Source organism: Chiloscyllium plagiosum, unplaced genomic scaffold (assembly GCF_037043375.1).
Source record: "Chiloscyllium plagiosum isolate Xiang-an unplaced genomic scaffold, Cpla_swu_hap1 HiC_scaffold_38, whole genome shotgun sequence".
NCBI lineage: Eukaryota > Metazoa > Chordata > Chondrichthyes > Orectolobiformes > Hemiscylliidae > Chiloscyllium > Chiloscyllium plagiosum.
Window position 1 is genome coordinate 49,430,024 of NW_028270176.1, and position 26,706 is coordinate 49,456,729.

General features: G+C 45.6%; 2 long non-coding RNA genes across 8 annotated transcripts in view; one reads left to right on the forward strand and one right to left on the reverse strand.

Annotated features, from left to right (window-relative positions):
- The window catches only part of LOC148139494 (uncharacterized), a 1,679,690-nt gene that overhangs the window by 987,992 nt on the left and 664,992 nt on the right, over positions 1–26,706 (reverse strand). The window lies entirely within an intron of this gene.
- Positions 1,955–24,666, forward strand: LOC148139499 (uncharacterized). Of its 5 annotated transcripts, XR_015753625.1 has the most exons (6): positions 2,302–2,749; positions 5,471–5,553; positions 8,113–8,220; positions 11,332–11,440; positions 15,163–15,269; positions 23,891–24,666. It is a non-coding gene; the product is annotated as an uncharacterized LOC148139499 (long non-coding RNA). The 5 variants fall into 5 exon arrangements; XR_015753624.1 differs by lacking the exon at positions 5,471–5,553; XR_015753628.1 differs by lacking the exons at positions 2,302–2,749; positions 5,471–5,553; positions 8,113–8,220 and adding an exon at positions 1,955–2,004.

Below are 26,706 nucleotides of genomic sequence, written 5' to 3' on the forward strand. Positions count from 1 at the left end.
GGACTAATTTCAAATTTGGTACCATTCAGTGCAACATTTCAGGATGATATTTACATATGTACCTAAAAGAGAAGTTGTCTAAAATTACAAGCTCTAGAATGATTATAGAATTAAACCTGGAAATAAAGCTAGTGAACAAGAATGGCAAAGTGAAGTCCCATCAGTATCGCCTTGGGCAGTGTCAAGTAAGAATTTGAGAGCAGAGTTGCCACTTTGGTGTAACCTGCAGTCTGGCCAAATTGCAGCAAAAGCTGTTCAATTTTATCTGCAAACTATTGAATGCAAAATCCTCCTTGCACAATAATGAGGCAGCATTTTGGGATGTCATTTTTCAATTATATTATTTTCAAAGTTACTCACAATTAAGAGTGTTCACTTGGTGCTGTCTGCATAACACAGTACGAAAAGGAATTAACAGAAAAAAACATTATAACCCAAATTCAGAGTCACTAATTTATTGATATTGCATGGGTCCAGCATTGATAAGTAATCTATTTTTAAAAATAAATACAGATACATTTACTAATTACATTGGAGTACAGTCAAGTTTCTTACTGAACAGTGACAAGATTGTACAGAGTCCGCATGGATTTAAGAGAGGGGAATTATACTTAGCAAATCTACTGAAATATTCGACTCTGTAGATTCTTAAAGTAAGAAATTGCAGGACATTTAGGAAAGCTTATCATTAAACATGATAGACTGGGTTTTGTGAAAGAGAAACTATATTTGACAAATTTGCAACAGTTCATTGAGGAGATAACAAGAAGGGCTGATAAAGGGCAATCCAATGATGTTCTGTATTTGGATTTTAAAAATGCAAATGATAAGATGCTACATAAAAGTTATTTGCACAATTTAGGAGCTCATGGTATCGGCGTAATGTATTAGCATGGATTGAGGATTGGTTAACCACACTGGCTGTTGGTGAGTCCTCACTTGCAGTGTTGTATACAATGTTAGCTCCCATATTTAATAAAGGATAAACTAACATCGGAAACCATTCAAAAAAGATTCACTTCGGTGCTTCGAGGACGAAAGGGTTGACCTATCAAGAATAGATAAGCAGGGGTGATCTTATGGAAACAAGATTCTGAGGAGCTTGACAGAGTAGATGTTGACTAGATCTTCGAGCACCAGTGAAGTCTCAAACCAGGGGACATTACATAAGGGAACATTCATTTTAGAAAAAGTAAAGATTTTTTTCTCTCAGTGAATGGGTAGAATTTTCTCGCCCAAACAATTGTGAAAGTTAAATGTGGGAGGGGAAAGGTTGGGTTACTCTTCGGAGGGTTGTTCTGGCTTGTTGGGCTGAAGGGCCTGTTTCTACACAGTAGGGAATCTATGATTCTATCTCAAATTATTTTAAAAGAGGGCAGATAGATTTTTGAAATATTGAGCAGTTGAGGGCTATGCGGATCAAGCATAAAAGAGGTGTTGAGGTCTGGGTTGGCCCAGCCATGATCTGATAGAATGGGGGAACAAGCTGAAAGAGATGAATTGCCTACTCCTGCTCCGATTCCTGGAGGCTCCATTTTATGTTTTTTTTGTTGTTTCCAAAGAAGAGCGTGATACAATGTGCTAAAGATCTCAGATGTTGTGAAAATGGGGTGTTTATGTACTGATTCAGATGGCATTGATTCATCAATCATAGCTATTCAGTCATGACTAGGAAGGCAATTCCCTCCATGAATAAAGGAAATCTACTGCAGAGCTCACACAAAGGGAATTCTTACCCTCAGCAAACTCTCCCATTACAATACCCAACATATCAGTTAAAGCAGGACACACTGCATGCTCTAGCCAATAAAGGGACCCCCGGGTGATTGATGTCAGCACCGGTCCAATGAAAGGACGGTGGGCGGAGCTGGATGACCTAGCGGGATGTTGGTCCTCCAACCAATCAAAGTGAATGAAGGGCGGAGCTAAACAACCATGTGATCACCCTCGCGCGCGGCGCACAGTCGCTGTAATGAATGGGAAGTTATGGAGAGAAAGGATACGGTAAGGAAAGAAATAAACAGGGAAACGGGAGAAAATCTGTGTTACTATGAGCGGAGAGGTTTTACAAACAAATTGTGCACGTCGGAAAACACAAATTTGAACGTCCCAGTCCCGTGTTTGCAGTAAATGGGGAATTGCCTCTGCGCGGCTGCAGGCCTGAGTGAGCGCCGCCATCTTTATTTGGGGCAACGATTCACTGGACACGTGTGCGACCGCCATCTTTGTAGGGGGCAAGGTCCGGCCGGGCGCATGTGCAGCCTTTCTCCAGTATAGAGTCATTGTGATCATAGCAGCCAATACAGCTCTGATTCACCTCTGGGCTCCCTCATCACCACTTTGTCAATACCCAGCTTCCTCAGTCTCGAACCATGGGTGTATTTTTGGTCTGTTTACTATGTATTATTACTTTTATAGACCGTTTGTAAATGAGTTTTTCACTGCGGCCCAGCCCCTGACTATGTACTGCTCTATTATCAGATTACTTTTTTCTTGAATATTTTTGACAGTCAAGAATTCTTTTTTTCCAACAAGCAAGTGTATTTTCCTTCCATTTCTGACTATCAAATTCTGCACCATTTTCATTCCCTGTAATCCATTTTGCACTCCCTGAAACATCAACTGTGTTTCTCCTTGCACAGATACCTGTGATTAATGCCAAAGCCCTGTTGCTTGTAGAGAGTGTGATGTTTGACTTTCTTGTACAGCTGCAGTTTGTGTGGTGAAGGTGCTCCTACAGTGTGGTTGGGTAAGTGGCATTATAGATTATTCATTCAGCAACAATGATGATTTGAAAATAATGTCCAAATCAACAACAGTTTGTATTTTTATTATCATGCTTATAATTTTACAAAAAAAACTATTGAGAACTTTAGACATAAGGCCAGAGGTGGAGATATTAGGTCAGGTGACCAAAAGCATTGCCAAAAAGCAGGTTTTGAGGGATGTCTTAAAGGTGGAAAGCAGACCTGTGAGGTTTTGGCTGTGAATTTCAGACCGTGCTGCTTCAGCAACTGTAGAAACAGCCACACAGATGAAGTAATGAATTAACAAATGGTTGGGAGTCTCGAAGAAAATGGGTTGTCGAGGTCTCAAAGTGTGTGTGGTGCAGGGAGCTAGGGATTATCACAGCCAGGAATTAAATCAAGTGTGAGAATTTTAAATTGAGGGATATTGGCCAGGTGCTGGCAGGTGAGACTCGATTGGGTTGGAATATCTGGTCGGCATGGACGGGTTGGATTGAAGGGTCTGTTTCCATGCTGTACATCTCTGTGGCTCTATGTTGATTATGAATAGGAGCGTTTTGATGAATCAACAAGCAGAGATGTAGACTTTCCTGAGATTACAGGGAGGTTGAATTTGGGAAGCTGGCCCTGAGTGTGTTTGGAAAATGAAGTCAGGAGATAACACAAGGTGAATGAAAGTATATGAGCTGAGACAAGGGTGGAATCAGCTAGAAATAGTGGTCTTGGAGTGGGACTGAGTTATCACACTCATGTCACTTCTGGGATTCAGCTGGTTGCCAGATTGTGAATCAGGGCGGTAACACAATCGGGAGCTGAGTGGCCCTGGTGGTGCCTAAAATGAGTGTCACTCAGCTGACTGTTGCTGAGCAGCAGCTGCTTGGTAGCCCTGTTGATGACATTTTCCATCACTTTACTGCTGATCGAGTGTGGACTGATAGAGGGAAATTGGCTGGGTTGGATTGCCCTTTGTTTTTGTGTTGAACATCCCTGGGCAATGTTTCACATTATCGGTAGATGCTTGGTGGGTGGCAAGTTCTGGAGCACAAGCCATCAGTATTATTGCCAGAATATTGGCAGGGCCCGTAGCCTTTGCACTACTTAACCATTTCTTGATGTTATTCAAACTCAACTGAACTGGCTTAAAACTCACATCTGTGATGTTGGAAACCACTGGAGAAGGCTGAGATGGATCATCCCACTTTGCACTTTTGGCTGCAGATTGCTGCAAATGCTGTCATCTTATCTGGTGCATGGATGTGTGAGGCCCCTCCATCAGTAAAGGTGGGGATATCTGTGATCCTTCCTCCAGTGAGTTGTTTAATTGTCCATCACCGGTCACAACTGGGTGTGGCAGAACTGCAGTGCTTCGATCTGTTCCATTGGATGTTGGATCACTTAGCTCTGTTGCTTGCTACTGATGCTGTTTGATGTGCAGGTAGTTCTGTTTAATAGCTTCACCAGGTTGGCACTTCATTTTTAAGTCTGCCTCGTGCTGCTCATGGCATGCCCTCCTTTACTGTCCATTGTGGTGGGAGAGAGCAGGATTTACAAACCCATGAGATTACAGATTGTGCTGGAGTACAGTTCTGCTGCTGTTGATGTCCCACAGTTTCTCATAGATACCCAGTTTGAGATGCTACATCTCTTCAAAGTCTGTCCCATTTAGAACGGTGATAGTGTCACTCAACACAAGGGAGGTTTTTCTCAAATTTAAGGCAACACTTTGTCTCCAAAAGGAATGTGTGATGGTCGCTTGTACTGATACTGTCATAGACATATGTATCTGCCGCTAGTCAATTCATAACAATGAGATCAAGTATGTTTTTCCCTCTTGTTGGTTCCCTCACCACCCGCTGCAGACTCAGTTGAGCAGCTATGTCCTTTAGGACCTGACCAGCTCAGTCAGTAATTCTGTTGCAGAGCTAGTCTCGATTTGTGGACATTGAAATCCTGTACCCAGAGTATGTTTGACACCATTTTATTGCCTCAGTGTTTCCTCCAAATGTTGTTCAACATGAAGGAGAAGTGATTCATCCTCCAAGGGAGGACGGGACGTGGTAATCAGCAGGAGCCATGAGACTTCCTGGTCTCCGGAGCCAATGCTGTTTACTCCCAGGGCAAATCCTCCCTGTCTGTGCCACCACATCTGCCTGTCTGTCCTGCTGCTGGGACAGGACATATCCAGAGATTTCAGGAGAAAGTGAAGACTGCAGATGCTGGAGATCAGAGTCAAGAGTCTGGTGCTGGAAAAGCACAGCAGATCAGGCTGATGAAGGGCTTAGGCTCGAAACATCGATTCTCCTTCTCCTCGGATGCTGCCTGACCTGTTGTGCTTTTCCATCACCACAATCTCAATATCTTGGGATGGTAATGGTGGTGTCTGGTCATTGTCTGTAAGGGTTGATTTCATGAGTAGGACTATGTCAGGCAGTTCCTTGATTGGTCTGTGAGACAGCTCTGCACATTTTGGCACCAAAATCCAGATGTTAGTCTGGAGGACGTTGCACCATCGAGAGGGCTGATTCTGTGGTTGTATTTTCTGGTGCCTTGTTAGATGCAGAGTGGTCCATCCAGTTTCATTCCTTTGTTGAAACTTTGCAGTGATTAGTACAGTGAGTGGCTTGCTGGGTCACTGTCAGGTTGGCAGGATGTTTTTCACCATTGACAATGGTTCCATGGAGATCAGGAGATTCCTAATTCCAGTTAGTTTTTCTTGAATTCAGATTCCACCATCTGCCAAGATGGGATTCGAACCAGGACTTCAGTCGTTTGTTTTAATATTTTGGATAAAAGTTAAATACATTTGGTTTGTTCACTCGCTTTAAATATCACTTACCCAGGTTTTGTTTCTTTATGAAACACTGTCCATCATTCTGTCTCCTCCATCCTTTTCTCCAACAACAAGAGTTTGGAGCACATGGAGTTTCTCTGTCACTAAGACTGAGATAATCCGATCTGTAGCTTCCCTCCCTCCCACTAGCCCACTGAGTCAAACTGCTTCATGTGGTGTTCCCGGTTTTTGTCCAAACCTACATCTTTCTCCAATCTCATCTCATGTCAAGCCTTATCAGAGCTCATCTTGACCCTTTACCCTAATCTCACTAAACCATAGACTTTCCAACTCTCTTTTCTCCTCCTCCTCATCAGTCCCCCTCACCGATTCACAGACATTGTTTCTTGTTCTATCTTTTCTGGTTATGGTCCTTCTCTCCCATTCTGTGAAAAACTGACATTTGACCTCACGGTTGTTGGAAAATCCTGCTCCATCTCCCCTCTCCCTTTCCTTTCTGAATTCCATGCATTTGGTGTCCCCCGTGGATCTATCCTTGGCCCCTCCTGTATCATACCTACATACTGCCAGGAGGTGACATTGTGCAAAAGTACCATGTTGGGTTTCACATGTACACTGACGATGCCCAGCTCTCCCTCCTCATCATCACTCTCCATTACTCCACTGTTACTCAGTTATCAAACTGCTTACCACGCTCCCACTACTCGATTAGGTGCAGTTTCCTCCAATGAAACATTGTAATGGTTAAACCCGTTGCCTAACAAGTTCCTTTCCCTAACTGCTGAGCCTCTCCCTCTCACTGGGAACTATGCAGCAGAACTACACTCTTCACAATACTGCTGTTATATCTGATGCGAAGCTGAGCTTCTGATAGACATCTACACAATCCCAAACACCAGGAATTCCAATCTCTAAACCGTTGCTTATCTCCTCCTCATCCCGGCTCCATTGCTACTGAAACCCCTTACCCGTGTCTGTGTTGCCATAAACTTGACGAACCCAAAGCAGAACCCTTGATTCTGTGACTGGCTCAGAATCTGGTTTCAGATCCCCCCCCCCCCCCCCTCAGTATTTACCCTCAGACACATCAGTATTTATTCGGCCAAACCCCTGAAGAATCTGGTGGTGCAGTCTGATTGTAGCTGGTGGAAATGACAGAAGATGATGTGTTGTATCTGGGTGGAAGGTAAGGACTTGGTGGGGGGGGTTCTCTCCTTGTTGCAGTTGGAGATGTGGGTTCAAAGGCAGAGGTGCAGGAAGTGGAGGAGATATATTGGATGGTATTGACCACATGGGAGGGGAAATTGCAGTCCTCGAAATATGGGGTCATTTGGTATGTTCTGGCTTCACTGGGACACAGCAGTAAGCATGAGATAGAGATGTTGGCCAGGGAACAGGCTCGTGTGTTTAAAGTGGCAGGCAGCTGGGAGCTCGGGGTCTGTTTTTGCAGCAGGACGTAGATCATCAGTTGTCATTTCGGCCACCTCCACTGAGATGCTGCCAGACACAGGTTCCTGTCCCCCCCATTAACAGCTATGCACCCTCCCAGCCAGATCGTAATCCACTCCTTTTTCTTTCCAAATGTTCCAGTCTCTCTCTGGGTTCTGTCCCTCCCTGTTATTTACACTTTAACCCCTATCTCCTGCAATACAAAGATCTGCAGGTTAGTTGAATTGGCCAAGCTCAATTTCCCATAATATTCAGGGATGTGTAGGTTAGGTGCATTAGTTAGAAGAAATATACAGTAGTACGGTAGGGGAATGGGTCTGGGTGGGATACCCTTTGGAGGGACTCTGTGGACATTTTGGGCCGAATACCTGTTTCCATGCTGTCAAGATTCTAATTTTCCCAGCTCCATCGGATCTGAGGAAGGGCCACTGGACAGATTTCTGTTCCCAGATGCTGCCAGACGTGCTGAGCTTTCCCAGCACCTTCTGCTTGTTGTTCCTGATTGACACCATCCATACACCTTCTGGGTGTGATTCAGACAGGGGGAGGATACCACCACTGACCTCACAATGGAGTCCAGCTGATTGATGGCAGCTTCGGACCAATAGGAAAAGGTGGTGGGACTGGTGGACCAAGTGGAACCAACTGGTCATCCAAACAATGGGAGTGAATGAGGGGCGTGGCCAGTGGGATGACACGTCACCAGTAACTCAGCCGATGCAGTGCCACGTGACTCGGCCGTTGGTGAATGTGGGAGACACAAACAGGAAAGGGGAGAGTGGCCTCAGAGACAGGGAGATAATGAGTCACTTTAGAATGGGAGGTTTTAATTACACTCTGTGCGGTTCGGAAATCTGAATCAGAAACTCTTAATCCTGCGTTTGCAGCAGATGGGAAAATGGCTGTGGCCCTCAGGCGGTGAAATGTTCTGGGATATGGCCGCCATTTTTATTGGGGGTAAGGTACAGTGAGGCGCATGTGCATGTCCCCTTCCTATGATGGGTGGGGGGAGGCGTGCAACTTGAAGAGAGGCATTTACACATCAAGCACATACCAAGAAAAAAGTATGTCTTTATATTCTTCCTGTACTGACTGTGAGTTTTGTTTTGTGAATTCATTTCATAGGATATTAAATCAGAATAATTGAGGCTGGGATCTCAAAAGCAAGTTTTTACAGTCAATTGAGTCATCAGGATCTGAATATCATTGCCATTTAACTGTGGAAGGAGAAAGGTTTGTCTGTTCTGTTTGTGGGAAGATATCTCCAATATTTTTGTTAAGCAGAAAGATGTACAAATTCGTGGTTGGATCACCCTTTGGGTATGTGCTCTGTTCTGGGCCCTGCAGCTGAGGAAGGAGATATTGGCCTGAGAGGGAGCACAGATTTATCCAAATTACACTTCGTCTCTTTGTAAGAACTCTCAGATTTAGACCCAACCACCCACTTCATGATGCTAACCTGTAAATGTTTTCAATTACCTCCAAACTTCCCATTAACAATCCTTTTGGACTCAAATTCCAGTACCTTTTCAGGTGGAATGTTCCAGCTTCTGACAACTGTCTGTTCATTCAGAAACTGCTGATGTCCATGTTGACTCTGGGGTGACAAAGGGCTGAATTGAAAGATGAGGTGCTGTTCCTGAGCTCCCATTGAGATGCATTGGAACAGTACAGGAGGCTGAGGGCAATGTAGGTATGAGCAGACAATGAAGATGACAGGGCTGCAACTGTGAGGGCTGCTTGGCTCAATGAGAGTGTTCTGGAGTTGGGTGTAAACAGACTGATGTGAGACAGGGAGAAGGTGAAGCTGAAACTCAGTTTTAGTTCAGGCCCTTCAGATATTCACATGGTCCCAATGTGAACAGCCAGTTTTTAAGTGATACCTGCGGAGTATTTGTTAACAGTTTGTAAAGTATTTTTCCTGAGGGCAGTTGAGAGTTAACCACATTGCTGTGGGTCTGGAGTCACATGTTGGCCAGACCAGGTGAGGATGACCGTTCCCTTCCCTATAGGACATTAGTGAACCAGGTGGGTTTCTAACAATCGACAATAGTGTCATGGTCATCATTCGCCTTTTCATTCGAGATTGTATTGAATTCCGATGGCACCATCAGCCATGTTGGGATTCTATCCCGAATCCTCGGAACATTGCACATGTCACTCATCTGGCAGGAATACCATTAAGCCATTGCCTCCCTTTTAGCAATGTTTAAAAGAAAGTTCCATCATTCTAGGTGTACAATGTGAGATAAAATACTGCAACGTCCATGTGTCAGCCTCTCCGAAAGGTCAATCAACAGAAATTTGTTTGGGGCCAAATATTTCGCTTTTTTTGGGAGGGGGGGGGTTATGAAACAAAAATGAATCCAAATAAAAATCTTATGCCACGGACATGTAATTTCTGAAGCCGGAGGGGGATTACAGAGACAGGGAGGGACGTGGGGCCAGAGGGGGATTGTTGTCCAAACATCACTGTGGTGTACATGGACTGCAGCATTTCAGGGAGGCGGTTCACCACCACTTTCTCCAAGACAAGTAAAGGTGGCCAAGAAATACTGGTCTGGGCAGCAAAGGCAACCCCCAGTGAATAAAACCAAGCAGTGACCTCTCTGAGCTGACTTGATGTGAAGTTAAAAATCTCTCTGGAAATGGAGTGGGCAGAGAAGAGAAACAGTGACATTTCACAGCTGCCCTCAGAGAGACCTCACCCATGGAAGTACTCCGAGCCAGGGATCAGCTCAATGAGTTTCAGGCTCTTCTAATATCAATCTTAGTCGGTTTTATTTTATTCAATCTACAATCGTGAGTAAGGTGAGGATTTCTTTTTAATGTCTTACGGTCCCTTGATTAAATGTTTAAGATATGAACCGTAAGCATTAAGTTATTCTCGGGCAGTGTGTTTTGAGCAGTAAGACTCTGCCTTTGTCTTGGTCTGTAGATTGTTAAGGCGGAGAGATGGCCTGTTGTAGAGTGGCGTGCTGTTCCTGTCGGATGTGGGAGATTAGGGAGAGTTTCAATGATCCTGATGATTATGACTGCAGCAAGTGTGATTGCAAATCCTATTGGAACGCATGGATTGGTGGAGGAGTGATTAAAGGCAGTGAGGAATTGACAGGAGCCGGGGGGTGTGATAGGTGGCAGTCTCAGGAATGCAGGATACTGCAGATACAGTCAGGTAGATGGGTTACCGCCAGGAAAGCTGGGGGGGGGGGTGCAGGTCGGTACTGCAGGAGTCTCCTGTGGCTATCCCCATCTCAGGCAAGTGTATTGTTTTGGAAAATGTAGGTGGTAATAGACTTTCAGGGGAATGTAGCACTGACAGCCAAGTTACTGGTACTGAGACTGGCTTCTAACATAATGTGAGGTATATCCAGTTCCACATGATCGATGGTGATAGCGGACTCTCCAGTCAGGGGCACAGTCTGCCATTTCTGCAGCTCACAGTGAGACATCAGAATGGGGTGGTGCTGCCCTGGTGCCAGTGTCAAGGATGTCTCACAGAGGGAGCGGAATATTCTCAAAAGGGAAAATAACCAGTGGGAGGACATTGTACATTGGTACCAATGGCATAGGAAGGGGAAAGCATGGGGTCCTGACGAGCAGGGAGATTTGCTAGTGCCACTCGGGAGGCATTAAACCAGTGAGGGAGTCTGGGTAATCCTAAAGAGATAGTGAGCAAAGAGGTGAGTCTGAGGCTGGTACTGTTCACCAGTCAGACTGTCAAGGCAGGCAAGAGCAAGTCACAGAATGAGGTGCGACGGACCAGTTGCACTGCATTTATTTCAGTGCAAGAGACCTGACAGGTCAGGCAGGTGGGCTCAGGGTTTGGTTTTGAACATGTGACTGGGATATTACAGCAATTACAGAGGCATCACTCAGGGATGGATAGGACTAGCAGCTTAATGTTCCAGGGTATAGATGCTATAGCAAGAATAGAAAGGGGCCAACAGAGCAGGGAGAGACGTGTTTTTGATTAGGACAACATTATGCTTGGGCTTCGGGAGGATATTCCTGGGAGTACATCCAGGCAAGTTATTTGGTTGGTACTGAGAAATAAGAATGGGATGACCATCTTACTGGGATTGTATTATAGACTCTCTCCCAATAGTCTGCGGGGAATTGAGACACAATTTTGCCAGGAGACCTCAGTTATCTGTAAGAATAATATGGATGCAATGATAAGGGGTTTTAACTTTACCAACATAGCCTCGGAGTGCTGTAGTGTTAAGGGCTTGGATGGAAAGGTATTTGTTCAGTGTGTACGAGAACATTTCAGAATCAGTTTGTAGGATGTACCTACTAGAGAAGGAACAAAACCTGACCTGTTTCTTTATTCATTCACAGGATGAGGCTGTCACTGGCTCGGCCAGCATTTATTGCTGCGTTTACCCAGAGGGCAGTTAAGAGTCAACCACGTTGCTATAGGTCTGGAGTCCCATACAGACCAGGCCAGGTAAGGATGGCATTTTCCTTCTCTAAAGGTCATTAGTGAACCACATTGGTTTTTCCAACAATTGACAGTGGAATCCTTGTTGTCACTAGATTATTTTTTCCAGATATTTATTGAATTCACGTTCCAAAATCTGCCGTGATGGGATTCAAACCCGGGTCCCCAGAACCTTATCTGGGTCTCTGGATTAACTGTCTAGCGATAATTTCACTCATCACTCATCACTCATCTTAGGAAATGAGGCAGGGTGAGTGACTGAGGTATCAGTGGGGCAGCGCATCAGCACCAAAGATCCCACAGTATTGTGGCTCAGTGGTTAGCACTGCTTCCTCTGCACCAGGGACCTGGGTTTGATTCCAGCCTTGGGAAACTGTCTTTGTTGGAGTTGGCACATTCTCCCCAGTGCTGAAAATGTGTTGCTGGAAAAGCGCAGCAGGTCAGGCAGCATCCAAGGAACAGGAGAATCGATGTTTTGGGCATAAGCCCTTCTTCCCATAGTGTCCAGATGCAGTATATGAGGTTTTGGGATGTGCAGGCAAATCTCTGCCTGATGTGAAAAGACCCTTTTGGGAACTTGGACAGATGTCAGAGGGAGGTGTGGCCGCATGTTTTACATCTCCCATGGCGGCAAGGGAGGGTCAAGGATGTGGAGCGTGGGTTGGTGGGAGGGTGTGGACCGAACAAGGAAGGCACAGCGGGAATGGTCTCTGCGGAACGCAGATAAAGGTGGGGAGGGAAATATGTCTCTGGTGGTGGGGTCTGACTTTAGGTAGCAGAAATGACAGAGGTTAATGTGCTGTATCTGGAGATTAGTGGGTGGAAGGTGAAGACCGCAGGGTTATATTCTTTATTGTGGCTGGAGGGGTGGGGTAAAGGCGGAGGTGCGGGAAGTGGAGGGTATGTGTTGATCAAGTCAGAGGAAATTTACGGTCCGTGAAGTAGGCCTTTCTGGGATGTCCTGGAATAGAATCCAAAGAGATTAAACAAATATATCACAAACAAAAGATTAACTGGACCAGAGAATAGGACCCCTTAAAGGTCAACAAAGCTGTCTATGGAACCACAGGGAGTGCGAAAGATATGCAAATATTTCACGTCATTTTTTACTGGAGAAGTATACGGAAGCTCGAGAGTTTGGAGAAATACACAGTGATAACTTGAAAAGTATCCATGTTACAGAGGAGGTGGTACTGGATGTCTTAAATCGCATCAAGGTGGATAAAGCCCTGGAAAATGATCAGGTGTATTCTGGAACTTTCTGGAAATCTAGTGAAGTGATTGTTGGGCCTCTCCTGAGGTATTTGTATCGTTGATAGCGACAGGTGAGGTGCCATTATTTTAAAAAGGTGGTAAGGAGAGGCCATGGAACAAGAGAACAGTGAGCCTGAAGTCAGTGGCAGGCAAGTTGTTGGAAGGGATTCTGAGGGACAGGATATCCATCTATTTGGAAAGGTAAGGAATGACAGGGAGAGTCAATGTGGCTTTGTACATGCACAATTGTGTCTCACTAACTTGACTGAATGTTTTGAAGTAACAAAGAAAATTGATGAAGCCAGGCGGTGAACGTTGTTTATATGGACATTCAACAAGGTTCCACAAAGCAGACTGGTTAGCAGGGTTAGATAACATGGAATGCAGGGAGAGCAAGCCATTACAAAACTGCCTTGAAGGTAGGAGACAGAGGATGATGATGGAGGGTTGCTTTGCGGACTGGAGGCCTGTGAGGAGCAATGTGCTGCAAGGATGGATATTGGGCCCTTAAATAAATGACTTGGATGTGACTATATGAGGTATGGTCAGTAGGTTTACAGAAGACACCAAAATTGGAGGTGTCGTGGACAGTGAAGAAGGTTAGTTCAGAATACAACAGGATCTTGATCAGATAGGCCACTGGGGCGAGGAATGGCAGACGGAGTTCAATTTAGATAAATGTGAGCTGTTGTATTTTGGAAAGGCAAATCAGGGCAGGACTTAATGGTAAAGTCCTGGGGAACATTGCTGAACAAAGAGACCTTGGAGTGCAGGTTCATAGTTCCTTGAGAGTAGAGTCACAGGTAAGCGGGGTAGTGAATGCAGCATACCCCCCCACCCCCCCACACCCCCCACCCCCCCACACCCCCCCCCCCACCCCCCCCACCCCCCCCCCACCCCTCCCCCCTCCCCACCCCTCGCTCCCCACCCCACCCCCCCACTCCATTAGTTTAGGATTCCTTGTTGGCATGAACGAATTGGACCGAAGGTCTGTTTCTTTGATCTTAATAAATTAAGATGCATTCCTCTATTTTGTGGAGAGCTAGCTGAAGCACAGATAATTATCCTTGGAGCTGAGAAGGTGAAGCAGTGATTTCGATCTGGTGCAGATTTGGTTCCAAGGTCTTAAATTTGCAGAGAGAGAGAGGAATTGTTAACATTGTCACAATTTTTAGCAACTACTTTCAAGTAATTGGCAAATAATACAAGGTGAAAATGTGAACACTATTTTACTCAGTAAGTTCTGAGCATCTGGAACACTCTGAACGACACAGATTCAGCAGGTATTCTGAAACAGACTTGGAATTTACTTTTCAAGGAAAGATTTGGGGGGCTGTGGGCACATGGGAGGGGACTTGGGACAGACTTGCAGCATCTCCAGAGGGAGAGAGTACAGCCCCAATGGGCTGAATAGCCCCCAGGCCCTGTGCTCTGTGATACTGCCCCATTCACTGTGAATTATGAAGCTTATCCCAGGGCAGAGAGAGGGATTAGCCCTCCACTCTCATCACAATCGGGCCCGGCTGATTGACAGCAGCTCTAGACCAATGGGAGAAGAGTCTGTGTGGTCCTGCAGCCAATGGGATTGAATGAGGGGTGTGGCCAGCAAGACAACACCTGTCCATGAGCTGTGCAAGTACAGTGTCACTGGGGGAGGGTGACTCGGTGTTAATGGAGACTGTTAGTGGCTAACCATAGGTAATGTGTAATGGCAGGCTGTGAGAACAAGGCCTGGTGTGTGGGGTAGGGGGCTACGACATGACGTTGTTAACCTATGGTTAGCCACTGTCTCCATTGTAAGCTGTTGCCCACCTATATCACTCCACGATTGAAGCTGCCAAGGACACAAACCTTTGGAATATCCTCCCGAACCCCCTCTGTCCGCCTTAAAGATGTATCTAAAAATCGTTCTCTTTAATCAACGTTTCCATCATTCATGAAGCATTTTTGGAGATTTGTCAGTGTGAAAGGCTCCATACAATGCAGGTAGTTGTTGTTATTGTCTGACATCAGGAGAAACAGGGATGAGCCCTCTCTCTTTCATACCTGATGAACAACAGCAAAAGCAGGAAGCACTGAGCATGCTCCAGCGCACAATGGGCCTCGGATTATTGATGTCAGCGCAGGACCAATAAGAGTGGGGGAACGGGGGCGAGAGTTGCTAGTTGGGCCTTCAACCAATCGGAGTGAAAGAGGGGCGGGACAATACTCAACCACGTGATAAACTTCACTGACAGCACAGTGTTGTTGTGGCCAAGGCATTGGAAATGTGTGAAGGTGAAGGGCAGGGGAAAGGAAAGACATATTGACCAGGAAGAGAAGGAAATTTTCATGGTATGGGATGAGAGGTTTTACAGAACTTAGTGCACATTGTAAAACACAAATTTGAAAATCCCAAATTCTGCACCATTTTCCCTCCCTATAATGCATTTTGCACTCCCTGAAATATCAACTGTGTGTTTCTCCCTCCACAGATACCATTGATCAATGCCAAAGCCCCATTACCTGTGGAGAAGGTGATGTTTGACTTCCTTGTACAGCTGCAGTTCGTGTGGTGAAGGTGCTCCCACAATGTGGTTGGGTAAGAGCTGTTTTAGATTATTCACTCAGCGACAGTGAAGAGTTCACAATGTATGTGCAAATCATCAACAGTTTGTTTTTTTTTTATCATGTTTATAATTCCACAGAAATACTATTGAGAACTTCTGACATAAGGCCACTGATGGGAATATTAGGTCAGGTGATCAAAAGAATTGCCAAATAAACAGGTTTTCAGGAATACTTTAAAGGAGGAAAGCAGGTCTGAGAGGGTTAGGGTGGGAATTCCAGACCGTGTTGTCTTGGTAACAGTAGAAACAGCCAGACAGGTGAAGCAATGAATAAACACATCGTTGGGAGTCTGAAAGAAAATGAGTTGTCGGGGTCTCACAGGTTGTGTGGTGCAGGGAGACGGGGATGTTCACAGCCAGGATTTACATCAAGGGTGAGAATTTTAAATTGTTGCTTGTTAATAGGAGCCTTTTGATGGATCAACTAGTTTTGGTACAAGTGAGCACTTGGGCAGTAGGGTTTTAGATACTCTTGAGATTACATGTAAGTTGAATGTGGGAGGCTGGCCAGGAGTGTGTTTGGACAATGAAGTCTGGAGATAACACAGGGATAGACGAGTATTTCAGTAAATGAGCTGAGACTAGGGTGGAGTTGGGTGATGTCACTAATGTAGGAATAGTGCTTTTGGAGTTGGGCTGCTCCTCCTCTTCATCACTCCCCCTCCCCAATTCACAGATATTGTTCCTTGTTCTATCTGTCTGTCTTTTCTGGTTATGTCCTTCTCTCCCATTCTGCTGCAAACTAATATTTGACCCCACCATTGTTGGAAAAACCTGCTCCATCCCAACTCTCCCTTTCCTTTCTTAATTCCTTGTATTTGGTGTCCCTTAAGGATCTCTCCTCGGTCCCTCCTGTTTCTCATTTACATACTTCCAGGAGGTGACATTGTCCAAAAGTACCGTGTTAGGTTTCACATGTACACTGACAATGCCCAGCTCTCCCTCACCATCATCGCTCTCCATTACTCAGTTATCAAACTGCTCATCACGCTCCCACTACGCGATTGGCTGCAATTTCCTGCAACGGTTGCAATGGTTAAAGCCATTGTCTTCAGTTGCTGTTACAAATTACTTTCCCTTATTGCTGAGCCCCTCCCTCCCACTGGGAACTATCTGAGACAGAACCGCACCCTTCACAATATTGCTCTCATATCTGACCCCAAGATGACCTTCTGATCAGACATCTACACAATCACAAACACCAGGAATTTCAAACTCTTAAAATGTTGCTTATCTCCACCTCACCCCAGCTCCATTGCTACTGAAACCCCTGACCTGTGTCAGTATTGCCTTAAACTTGATGAATCCAAAACACAACCCGTGATTCCGTGAGTGACCCAGAATCTGGTTCCAGACTCCCTCATGATGGGAAACATCGCTCAGTATTTACCCTGTCAAACTCCTTAAGAATCCTACATGTTACAATGCGATCACCTCTCATTCTTCCCAAATCCAGTAAGTAGAGACCCAATATCTTCAGCCTTTTCTTAAAAGATAATCCCTGCAATCCAGGGTTCATCCCAATCAGTTTTCTGTGAAATGCCTCTGATGAAATGACACATTTCCTTAAATAAAGGGACCAAAACTTCTGTTATTACTCCAGATGTGGTCTCACTCGCACTTTATAAAGTTACTCTCAGGTATATACTCCAAACAACTCCGTTTAAACTTGGACAGATGTTGTTGGAAATGTTCAGCAGGTCATGCAACATCTGTGAAGAAAAAAATCAGTTAAAGTTTCGGGTCTGGTCACCCTTCCTCAGATACGTTAACTCTAATTTCTTTTCACAGATGCTGCTAGACCTGCTGAGCTTTTCCAGAAACTTCTGTTTCTCTTCCTGGTTTACAGCATCTTCAGTTGTTTCGGTTTTCATATCCTTTAAACTTGCCATCTCTCCTATAGAATTTGTCATTTCCACCTTGGAAAAAAGATTCATATTTGTTTGGTCTCCCCTACCTGGGAAAAAACAAACCATGACTAGTCACCCTATCATTGCTCCTCATAATTTTATAAAGTTCGATAAAGCCACCTAAAGTGTCCAGTGCTGCAGGGAAATAGCCTCAGCCTATTCAGCCTCTCCCTATGGTTCAAATGTTCCAATACTGGCAACACCCTGGAAAAACCTTTCTGAACTCTTGCAAGTTTCCCAACATCTTTCCTATAGCAGGGAGACTGGAATTGAAAGCAGTATGGGATTCCAAAAGTGGCCGAGCCAATAAACTGTACAACCGAAACATGATCTCCCAACTCCTATACTCAATGCACTGCCAAATAACAGCTAGTATACTAAACACCACCTTCACTGACCTGTCTACCTTCAACCACACTTTCAAGGAACTATCCACCCACACTGCATGGTCTGTTTGTCTGTCAACACTTCCCAAGAACTTGTCATTAAGAGGTTTAGTCCTCTTCTGGTAACATCTTTCTGAAATCAGGGAGAACACAATTGAATGCAGTATTCTAAAACTGGCCTCACCAATGCCCTACTCAGCCACAACATGACCTCCTAACCCCTATACTCAGTGACAGAATCCCCACAGTGTGGAAGCAGGCCTTTCGGCCCATGAGACCATACCAACCATCGGAACAGTATTCCACCCTAACTCTGTAACCTACCATTACCCAAAGCTAATCCAGCTAACCTGCATGTCTTTGGATTTGTGGGCGGAAATTAAGAGCACCCAGAGGAAGCCCACGCAGACACACAGGGAGAATGTGCAAACACCACACAGAGAGTGGAATCGAATCGAATCAGCACATTCCATTCAATGTTAGTGTCCCAAATGCCACTTTCAGCACCTGATCTCCCTGAAACTCCACTTTCCAAGAACTATACAGTTGTTCTGAGCCCTCCAGAGGGAATTAAGGTGAGGAGGAGAAAACAGGAACAGGGTTGAGTTTTAGATCTATAAAATAACTCTCCATCTTCCCCCTCTGTTCCCCCCGTCTCTCCCGCTCTGTCTGCTCCCCCCTCCGTCTCCCCCCACTCTGTCCGTCCCTCCCCTCTGTCGGCCTGTTTTACCACCCCCCCCCTTCAGCCTGTTCCCCCTTCCTGTCAGCCTTCCCCCGTTCCCCCTGTCTGTTCCCCTCCTCTCTAATTCCACTTTCTGTCCCCACCCGTCTCTGTGCCTCCCTCTCTGTCACCCCCCCTCTTTCCCCAGCCATTTCTGTCTCACCCCTCTCGATCCACACCCCCCCGTCTGCCTACCCTCCTTCCCAGTCCCCTAATTCTGTACTCCCCCCACTGCAGGGCAAATATCTTGTCTATTTACCGTATCCATGCCCAGCCTGATTTTAAAAATTTCTTTCAGGTCACCATTCAGCCTCTGACGCTCCAGGGAAAACAGCCTATCCAACCCTGGCAACATGCTATAATTCTTTTCTGATCTCTTCAAAGTTTAAGAACATCCATCTGATAGGAAGGAGAACAGAATGATATGGAATATTGATTCAGCAACTTTTGTAATGTCCTGTACAGCCGCAATGTGACCTTCCAACCCCTATACTCCATGCTCTGACCAATAAAGACAAGCAGACCAACTGCTGCCTTCACAATCCTATCTACTTGCTACTCTACTGTCAAGGAACTATGAACCTGCACTCCAAGCACTCTTTATTTAGCAGCACTCCCCAGGAACTTGCTATTAACTGTATAAATCCTGCTAAAGTTTGCTTTTCCAAAATGCAGCAGCTTGCATTTTTCTAAACTGAACTCCTCAGTCCATTCACCCTTCTGATTCAGATCCTCTTGTACTCTGAGGTAATCTTTTCACTGTCTACTACACCTCCCATTTTGGTGTCACCTGCAAACGTACTTACAATACCTCTTATGTTCACATCCAAATCATGGATATAAATGGCGAAAAGTTGTGGATCCAGCACCGATCCTTGTGACACTCCACTGGTCACAGGCCTCCAGCCTGAAAAGCACCCTCTGCCTTCTACCTTCGGGCCAGTTCTGTACTCCATGCGATCTAACCTTGCTGACCAGTCTCCCATGAGGAACCTTGTCAAACACGTTACTGAAGTCTATGTAGATCATGTCCATGCTCTGACCTCAGCAATCCTCTTTGATACTTCTTCAAAAAAACCGAGTAAAATTCATGAGATATGATTTCCCATGCACAAAGCTGTTATTAGTATCCAGGATTTAACTCTGTACATTGGGGTCTGCGTTGCCCAGTTATAGGTGTTAATATTCTGGATGAAGTTCAAGTACACCAGCATTTTGTCAGTGACTCTGTATTGAGTCTTGTTAATGTCACCAATACAGGTGAGTTCCTTTTGAAAGGCAGTGCCTGTCTCTTGCCCACCTGGAAAAAAATGTAAGTGTCCTTACCTCTGGACTAGGAGGATCAGGCTCAGAGTTGAGTAACAGCATCTTTGAAGAGGCTGATTAGTAAACCTGCCCAAGCCACCAGGCCATGCTGTCTCCCAGCTGTCCCTGCCTGAGCCTCCAAACAGAACCTTCCTGTAGTTTCTCTCCTGTCAGACTCCCATTGCTCAGTTTGTCCATGATCCCCTCTTGCTGCTGCACTGATCCTGTCCCTCACTGACCTGTCCATCCCCCAGTGTCCCTCCACATTCATTCATTGTTAACAATCCCATTGTCCCTGTCCTCCAGCCCCGCCCCCTCCCGTCGATAGAGACGGCTCAGTGGTTAGCACTGCTGCCTCACAGCACCAGGTACCCGGGTTCGATTCCGGCCACGGCGACTGTCTGTGTGGAGTTTGCGCATTCTCCCCGTGTCTGAGCGGGTTTCCCTCGGGTGCTCCGGTTTCCTCCCACAATCCAAAGATGCCCGGGTCAGGTGAATTGGCCATTCTAAATTTCCCATAGTATTAGTTACATTAGTTAGGGGGAATGGGTCGGTCTGGACTTGTTTGGCTGAAGGACCTGTTTCCATACTGTAGGGATTCTGATATATTGGGCAGCAGCTGCTGTCAATCACCCGGACTCCTGTATGATCGGGAGCACGTGCTGTAGGAGGGGAGACCAATGCAGGAGGGGAGTATGCGCAGTATAGGTCAGTGCCTGGGAAGGAGGCTGTGGGTGTGAGGGATTAATCTATCATTAGCAGCTTCATCCCTCTGGGAGCAGGACCCAGAGGAATGGCCCTTTTCTTGCTACCCTGACATGTGATCAGACTATCAGTGGTGCAGCGTTTTGCAGAAAGTTATCAGAACTCTTTTGTGAAGATTCAGGGTTGTTATGGAAAGGGACAAGAATGGGCCTGCAATTAGAATTCTAATTTGGCTCATTTTAGTAAGATGGGTCTTGGCCAGAGTGTGCAGGAAGCAGTGTCTGCAGGATGGTTCTCATCAGGAGCTAGGAAACTGAATTCGAAGAGAGAGTGTGTGAGAACTGGGTGTGGAGGAAAGGAGTGGGGGATTGGTTTGGATTTCAGTTCACAGAAGAGAGAAATTGTGAGACTGAGGTTTAAAGCTTTGGGGGAACAAGGAAACTACAGTTTAATCTACAATTGTCTTATGAATTTCCATCCTGTATTAACAGTGGTAACTTGTGTGCTCTGTTGTATGGTACTGAAAGGGTGGATTTGCGGATGAGAAATACAAATTGAACTTCTAGGTCCTCACCTTCCTCAGTCTCCTTATCAATTACTGGCATGTTCTTCGTATCCTCCACTGTGAAGACTGACTGCTGTGTACTCGTATTCCTGAACCTTGCTGGGTAGGAATAACTGGGCACAGAAGTCTGAGAGGTCTTCTTTGAGTCTTTATTGATGAAACATGGCAGTTACCTGGATAGTGTACATGCAGAACACCTCCAGGCAGCATCAGGTAACTCCCCGCCTGTCCGATGTGCCGTTCCCATTCTTATACCTTTGTGGTTTGGGACTTTGAATAGAGACTGTCTCTCAGTATTCTCTCCATGGCAACGGCAGTTAGAAAGTCGAGTTCAGCTCAGCACTTTGTGGTTAAACCACACACACCTCCCCCACGCCCCCGTGGCTCCCTCAAGTATCTGACAGGTGCTTCAGTTTCAGTGGGGTATTTATCAGGATTCTCATGTGGAGGAGCCGGTGTTGGGGTGCGGTGAATAAACTTATAAACCACACAACACCAGGTTATAGTCCAACAGGTTTATTTGGAAGAACAAGCTTTTGGAGTGTGCTGTGATTTGTAACTTGATCAGGATTATCTCTATGGTAACAGTTAAGTGCTTCAACAATTACAGAGGCCATATGTTCCCCACACAATAGGTTCCCCTCTAGCAGTGTAAACTGCTATTCTGGCCCTGGGGATAGGTATTAATTACTTTTCTCCCCCAATCCCATCTCGCTTTCTGTTGATCTTTAAAGTTTTTCTAATCTCCTTGGTCTTTGGCAATTTGTATGCATTTTATTTCAGTTTGATAGACTCTCTTATTTCGTGGGTAAAAGCAATGACTGCAGATGCTGGAAACCAGATTCTGGATCAATGGTGCTGGAAGAGCACAGCAGTTCAGGCAGCATCGAGGAGCTTCAGCAAAATCGACGTTTCGGGCAAAAGCCCTTCATCAGGAATCATGAAGGGCTTTTGCCTGAAACGTCGATTTTGCTGAAGCTTCTCTTATTTCCTTAGCCGCCCTTGGCAGATTATTCCTTTTCCTACAGTCCTTCTTTTTCCCTGATATATACTTTTGCTGAGCACTTCAAAAAATTGCTTTGATATTCCCCCACAGTCCGTCAACTTTCCCACCGTAAAGTCTTTGTTTCCAGTCTACATTAGCCAACTCCTGCCTCATCCTATTGTAGTCTCCTTTTGTTTAAGCACAGGATCTTGGGAGCGGATCTAATCTTCCAGCTTTCCATCAGTGTTCTAAGTTCAATGAGACTTATCAGAAGTCTTTTCTCAGATTACGAGGGGAGGCGATGTTTCCTGGGTGTTTTGGTTTTCATTGTCAGTGACCTTGGCTTTGTAATAAAGTACAGGGTATATATTCACAACAGCGTACTCTGGACGCTGCCAATGTACGACGCAATCTAAAACCATAAATCACTGTCTCCCCTCAGTTTAAAATTTCAAAATCATTATCTCCTACACATTTCCTCACTATCTAAGCTTGGAATGCTAATCCACCTGACTATCTGTCATTTTCCGAAAATCTCCTTTGGTGAAGGTGGTGATTTTTGGATTCAGCTTTCCAGTTATTACCGTAAGAAGATAAGCACTGGGCACAGGAGAACCAGCCCCACTATTTAATATGGTGATGATTGAGCTCACATCGGTCTCAGCTGGATTTTCCCGCCTGCTCTCTCTCACCCTTCATCTCATTGCAAATTCAACATCTGTATCTCTTCATTAAATTGGCTCATTGTCCTGGCATCCACTGCATTTTGAATAGGGAATTCCACAGATTCACAACACATCGAGACAAGTACATTCTTCCTCATGAGAATAGAATAGAGTCTCTATAGTGCAGGAATAGAGTCTCTGTAGTGCAGAAACAGGGTATTCATCCATCGAGTCCACACCAACCCTATGATGAACATCCCATTCAGACCCACTCATTCCCTGTAACATTGCATTTCCCATGGCTAATTCTCTAACCGGCATGTGCATGGACACTGTCAGCAATTTAGCATGGGCAATCCACCTAACCTGCGCATCTTTGGACTGTGTGAGGAAACTGCAGAACTGCACGAAACCATGCAAACATGGGGAGAATGTGTAAACTCCACACAGTCGCCTAAGGTCCCTGACGCTGTGAGGCAGCAGTGCTAGCCACTGAGCTACCTCTTCTTAAAGCCGACTGCGCCTTAATAACCTCCCTATCCCCCAATTGGCTGAATCTATTTTCCTTACGTCAGAAATCAGGTTGTCTAAGCGGATGTCTCAGTAAATCCAAGTGACAGCCCACATGTCCCATGTGTCTGAATGGGGATCCGATACACAACATCCTCCATCCCACACTTTTCATTCACGTTCCAGTGACAGGGCTCCAGTGCCTGTATGAGGACTGCAACTCCCAAATTCCAAGGCAGGGACCACACGTCTGTGGGGAAACCTGGCACTGCATAAGTCCAGAATGTGGGTGAGTTTTGGAGCATGTGCTTTTGGGTAACTAGTGGAAAGTATTTCACACTGTGATTGTCTGGAGGAGGAACGTATTTGCTTGTAGTATTGATCTGTTGGAGGATCAAAGTGTCACCACACCTGCATGGGACCAAGTTACATTCCCAACTTGTCATAACACTGGAATCAACCAATGAGAAACAAAGGATGTGACCCATTCTCCCAGACTGCAGCTTCCTATTCTGTCCAGGATCTGCCACCTCCCTGTCTGTTTCCTTTGGTTTCATTCTGCTGTTACATTATTGACTTGCAGCAACTGAGGGAAAGGAAGTGAACCCAGAAAGGGTGCAGAGTCTCACCAGGGACGGGAAGTGGTGGCATAGACCTATTTGTCAACAATTCCATGAGAATGGGGAGGGTGTACATTAGGGGGTAGTAGAGTCAGAATGGTGGGAGAGAGTAAGAGAGCTGGAGGGTTACAGCTTTGGGGGAAGAAAGGGGAAAAAGATATTCCAGAGAAACTAGAATTGTCTGCTCTGAATTTCTAACCTGTACATATTCCTTTATACAGGGTGTGAGATGGTGAAGATTTGCAGACTGAAACCTCAAAATCATGTGCAGATCGTGATTAAGTTAAACAACATTTGAAGAACCAAAGATAGAGAATCACTCAGCCAAAATCCTGCAACACTCGCCCTCCCAGCATTGTCGGTCTATCTGCGCCAAATGGACTGCGAATGGGTCAAGACAGCAGCTCACTACCGTCTTCTCAAGGGGATCGAGAGATGGGGTATAAATGCTGGCTGAGCCAGTGATGCCCATATCCTGGAAATGGTTTCTATCTCTAGTTGCTGAAACCCAATTGATGTTACTGCAGGATGATAAGGAATGCTGAGTGCATCCTCCAGGAGGCAGCACCATCACATTAACCCTGCCTACACCCACACAGGAACATAGCAACCCCACTGGAACAAAAGGCAGTGAAACCAAAGAAGGGCTTAGATATAGTTCTTCGAGGTAAAGTCATGAAAGGGGATTGGAGCACAGCAGGAACAGGAGACTGAGCTGGATGGTCAGCTGTTTCCCATTGAATGGTGGAGCAGGACTGAAAGGCTGAATGGTCTCCTCCTGCTGCTATCTCCCAGGTATGTATATAGCCATGGAGCCCGGGTAGGAAGAAGGGGGCAGGGATTCTCCAGGAGATTGCACTTCCACAACAGTTTTCAGTGAGGGGTGGTTTGATGGATTTTATTTAACATTTATCTTTAACACAAGGTTTGTAAATTTTGGTTTTAAAATGTTGTAAAAGTTTTTTGCACAACAAATAAAATTAAAGAAAATAACTGACTATAACAGTTTTAAAACTTTCAACCTTTGTAAAACAAAATCCTGTCTATTCCCGGATACTATCACTTTCCAGCTACTCAAACTCCAGGGAAATATTCCCTCCCTGTCTGAACCTTTGGTTTGATTTAACTGCTTTTCAGTTCTCGTTCTATGAGCTGTGAAGCGTTCTTTTTCCCCATTTCTCCGACCCAGAAATGTGATTACAGCAACCTTCCACCATCAAAATCATCATTACGCCATTTTGCTTTTGGTTAACATATAATCACCAGCAGTGCAAAAGTGAGGACTGCAGATGCTGGAAACCAGAGCCTAGATTAGAGGGGTGCTGGAAAAGGGCTTTTGCCAAAACGTTGATTTTCCAGCTCCTCGGATCCTGCCTGACCTGCTGTGCTTTTCCAGCACCACTCTAATCTAGACATATAATCACCAGCAGTAAACCATTTGTGTAACCAATTGAATATTTCCAAACAAAGCCCATTATGGGCCAAGCAAACCATTATAAGTGACAGAGAGAGTGAGAAGGGACTAAATCAAAGTAGAGTTGTGCGGAGGGGGCAGTGGTGGAGATAAAGCACTATATCCCCTATGGTGCCCAACTCTATCTAAAGGCATCGAGAGTATTGATGCACACCACATGCTCGTTCTCCAAGGACACCTGCCGTGTAGCCTCTATCCTCAATCATAGAATAGAATCCCGACAGTGTGGAAGGAGAGCATTGGCCCATCAAACCCCAGCGACCATCCGAAGAACATCACGCCCAGAGCACTCCATCCCTGTAACACTGCATTTCCCATGGCTGATCCACCTAGTCTGCACAATCTTGGATCCTGTGGACAATTTTACACGACTGATCCACCTGACCTGTACATCTTTGGACTGTGGGAGGAAACCAGAGCCCCTGGAGGGGATGAATCACTGAATCCCCTCTCCCACACTGAGCATCTGAATGAGCTGTCCCCTGTGTGGGCTCACTGGGGTCTCGGCGTGGGGGGGCAGGATGAATCACTGAATCCTCTCTCACACACTGAGCACCTGAATGGCCTCTCCCTCTGTGTGGGCTGCATTTGAGTGAATCTCCCCCACACTGGGGGCAAGTGAATGATCTTTCTCCAGAGTGAGCTCGCTGGTGTTTAAGCAGGTCAGAGGACTCAGTGAATGCTTTCCCACACACTGAGCAGGTGAATGGCCTCACCCCGGTGGGAATGCACTAATGTCTCCGCAGGTGAGAGATTTGAATGAATCCTTTCTCACGCATGGAGCAGGTGAAGGGTCTAAAACCACTGTGCTATCTCTGGTGCCTCAGCAGATTGTAAGATCGAGTAAATCCCTTCCCATACGTGGGGCAGGTGAATAGCCTCTCTACAGTGTGACTGTGTCGGTGAGTGTCCCACTGGGAGGGTTAAGTGAATTCCTTATTCTAATTGAGCCCGTCCTCCTGTTTTCTCTCAGTTATTATTGACAATCTCACACCAGAACCTCTTCCAGAGAGTGTTCCAGAACAGGCAGAATGGTCAGCTGCAGCTGGTCACCTGACCGGTCACTGGTCCTGAAAGGTTCACTCTCCACAGATGCTGCCAGATCTGCTGAATTGTTCCAGCAATTTGTTTTTTTTTTCTGATTTCCCAGCACTTGCAGATGTTTAGTTTTCAAACACTCATCTTGTCTGTTGCAGAGGAGTTTATTGATGAAATTAGAGTGTTTTGAAAATTGTACACACCAGCTATGATCATCATGAATGGCAGAGCAAAGTTGAGGGCCTGACCTGTGAGGGGTTATGGTTGGAGTATTTATATTTACAAATCCATTCCCACCCTCACATTCAGTGTGAAATTGATGCAAAACTGAAGGAAATGAGTGAGTGAGCACCCACAGAATCATATGTATGAGTTGAATGAACCTGGCATGAGGAAAACATGACAACAATCACAACTAGTTAGAATCACAGAATCCAGTGGGTGCAGAAAGAGTCTATTCGGCCCATCGAGTCTGCAATGACCTCCTCACCCACCCTACCCCCATAATCCCACATTAACCATGGC